General features: G+C 51.8%; 1 long non-coding RNA gene across 1 annotated transcript; it reads left to right on the top strand.

Annotated features, from left to right (window-relative positions):
- The first annotated feature begins 149 nt into the window (after positions 1 to 149).
- Positions 150 to 2,453, top strand: LOC116217274. Its single transcript, XR_004161620.1, has 2 exons — positions 150 to 1,219; positions 1,885 to 2,453. It is a non-coding gene; the product is annotated as an uncharacterized LOC116217274 (long non-coding RNA).
- The last annotated feature ends 666 nt before the right edge of the window (positions 2,454 to 3,119 follow it).

Raw genomic sequence — 3,119 nt, 5'->3', positions numbered from 1 at the left:
AGCTGAGGGCGCCTCGGCCATCGATCGCGGGGGGGTGTGGGGGGTGGAGGAGGGCGCTCGGCGCTCGATTGGTTCGCCTGCGCAGCCCGGCCGGTGGGATGAGGGGGTGGTGGAGATCGGCGGGCGATTGGTTCCCCTGGGGGGGGTTTAGCCCGGGGGGGGGGAGGGAAGGGAGACCTGGAGGTGGGCTTGGGGTTTATAGGGCCAGGTGTGTGAGGAAAGGCAGGGCTGTAAGGGGTAGGTGTGTGAGGAGGCGGCTCTGGGCTACTGTGGGGGGGGCAGGTGTATGTGTGAGTAAAGGCAGGCCTGTAAGGAGTCAGGTGTGGGGAGGGATCAGGCTTATGGGCCCAGCTGTGTGTGAGGAAAGGCAGCCTGCGTACAGGTGTGTGTGTGAGCTTCAGGCCTATAGGGGGACTGAGTGTGTGTGGAGGTGGTTTTATGCCTACCACAGGTTCGGGTGTGCAAGAGGAGTTTTCAGGGCCCATCACAGAGTGGCTCTGGGGCTTGCAGCAGCTGCTGGCGTGTGGCAAAGCCTTGGTAAGGATGGGCTCCATCAGGAGGGGAGGGCTGTGGGGCTGAAGGACTGCCCAGCCTGAGGAGGGAAAGGTCTTGGAGGAGAAGAAGCTTTAGTGGTGGCTGAAAGGCCTGGGTTAGGATGACTGCAGAACAGAGAGATGGGGTAAGGTGATACAACGCTGTTCCTGCCACGCTTTGCAGTTTCCTATATAGAGGCAAACATTCCTTTATAAATACAGGACCTACCCTGGTTTGTCCATTGATTTCTGAGCGTGTTGCTGTCAGACAAAGCTGAAGGCCCAGAACTGTGCGTTATGCGCATGTCTCATGCAGCCTTGTGCTGGTGTGTCTCTGCTGGTTGTGCTGCTGGGCTGCCTTCCAGGGCCCTCGTGGTGCAGCTGTTTCAAACTAAAGGTGTGGAAACTTGAAAAAAACGCGTCTCAGGCAATGGCAGCTGTGTTCTGTTCTACAAAGGTCAATATTACAGGTTTTTTGCTTATTTATCTATTTCATATAAAAAACATGTTGTTGTGCTCTCTGTTTACAAAGACTGAACTTTGTAGCTTTTTTTCCTCTGTTTCTTACAAATGGAAAGAAAAACACAAAGAGCAGGACTTCTGTGTCAGCTGCTTTGCAAATAGCTGATGCTGACAAAGCAGGATGCAGAAACCTTTCTTCAGACTGAGTGAATGTATGTCAAACGGTGAGTTGTGATGAGAAAAACAGTTTTTTATGAAACACGAGCCAAGAACAGCAGCTTGACAAAGAAGTTTAAACTTTCCCTGATAGCTCTTTGGGGCGTAGATAGTTAAGTTTCTGCATTTGTAAAGGAAACATGGCATTCCTTAAAGCTGAACCTCCTCCCTTGGGTTCCCACTGGATGCCTGAGAGATGACAGTATAGGGTGTCTCCAGAAGGCTAATATTAAACAGGAGGAATTGGTGTGGAGGGAGCAAGCAGCAAGTGAGATTCCAGTTTTGACCACAGAATGAGCTAAAACAATTTTGCATCAGCAACTCTATCCAGTTTCTTACTCATTCTCTGTACGCAGCTCCTGCTGTTCAAAGGATTCCTCTGTGCCCTCACATTAGTGAATGCACCTGCCCTTTGTGTGCAAGCTTCTCCTAAAGGGTAAATTTGCTTCAGACAAACAGAAAGTGCTGAGGCAGTGTAATGTGAGTTGAATTAACCTTGGAAGGGCAGCCCCAGCTCAGCCTTGCTGAATTTACCCAATCACTATCCACAGCAGCATGAGCAAGGCTGACTGGGGAGCTGATGGGTGAACTGTGTGGACACATGGAAGAGATACAGGAAGGAAATGGAAAATAAACTGGGGGTTTAGCCAGAGTGCTGTTTCTAATTCTGCAGCTGTGTGAAGATGGGGAAGTGATTTGGGCAGTCCAAGCGTGGCCCCAGCGGTGCAGCTCCTGGGATGCAGCAGCGGCCACCGCACCCTTTCCTGTTCACCCTGCAACCCTGTCAGCTCTTCTGCATCAGCCAGAGCCCCACGGAAGGATTGCTTGTCCACATGCAGATGGCTCTGGCACCGATGTGATTGGCAGCAAGAGGTGCTGAGCGGCTCCAACACTTACTGGTGTGCCAAGTTGAGTGCCCCCCAAAGGGATGTTGAGATCTAGGAGCTGCTTGCAGTTGCGTTGATGTTTAGCCACGTCTCAGCCTCATCTCCTGTAAGAGGCAATATTTACTTATGTAAAAAGGTTTAATACATGCTTTGTGTGGGTATTCCAAGTTAAAAATTGTCAGTCAGTGCAAACAGATATTGGATAAACTACTGAAAAGCAAAGTGCACGAGCTGTCCGACTGCAGTTCTTTTCAGAACAGGGTATGTCCTGGTGCCCCCTGGATTAACTAGTTTTAAACAGCACTGCAGTCATCTTGAGTTTAGTCCTTCCTTAGATAAAACCGATTCTGTTTTATTTCCTTCTCCTTGGTTAGCTGTTTGTAGTGTCTCAGTGAGTCAACAAGCTGTGCATTTGGGGAATGTCCAGGTGAGCATTCAGCACAGCTCTGCTAAAGGCAGGGCCGTGATCAGTCAGTGCCTCCCAGGTGCTGTGCAGCTGTGGGAAGGGCACAGTAAAACACCTGGCCTGAAATAGCAGCACCAGGCTTTTTCACACTCATTGTGGTCACGTAATCAACGTGGTCCCTGCATGTGAATCGCACTGCAGGATCCACACCTGGGTCCTTCAGATTGTAGCAGCGTCCTGCTGGAGAATAACCTGTCTGTGACCATTTGCAATGGGTTTGGACGCTTGTCTTAGGAAAGCTGCGATTGATTGGCAGGGAGTAGTCTGATGAAAGGATGGAGGAACAAGGAAGGCTTTTCTGCGCGCAGGAAAGCAGCAGGAAAGCTGTGCAAGCACTGGACCAGCCCACTCCCGCTGGTCAGGGAAAGTGCTGGGCATTTTATTAGCGTCGGTGATAGCAGCTGGCGGCAGAACGTGACAGCGTGCCTCTCGAGAGGTCCGACGTCTCCATCCCCCGCGAGCATTGCGCTGCCGTGCGCGGGTCTCGAACCCGCGTCCCAACGCGTGACGCTGTGCCCGGGCCTCGAACCCGTGACCCCTCGGCAACCCACCGCG

The sequence above is a fragment of the Meleagris gallopavo genome, chromosome 17 (assembly GCF_000146605.3).
Source record: "Meleagris gallopavo isolate NT-WF06-2002-E0010 breed Aviagen turkey brand Nicholas breeding stock chromosome 17, Turkey_5.1, whole genome shotgun sequence".
Lineage (NCBI taxonomy): Eukaryota > Metazoa > Chordata > Aves > Galliformes > Phasianidae > Meleagris > Meleagris gallopavo.
This window is presented reverse-complemented; position numbering and strand designations above follow the sequence as displayed.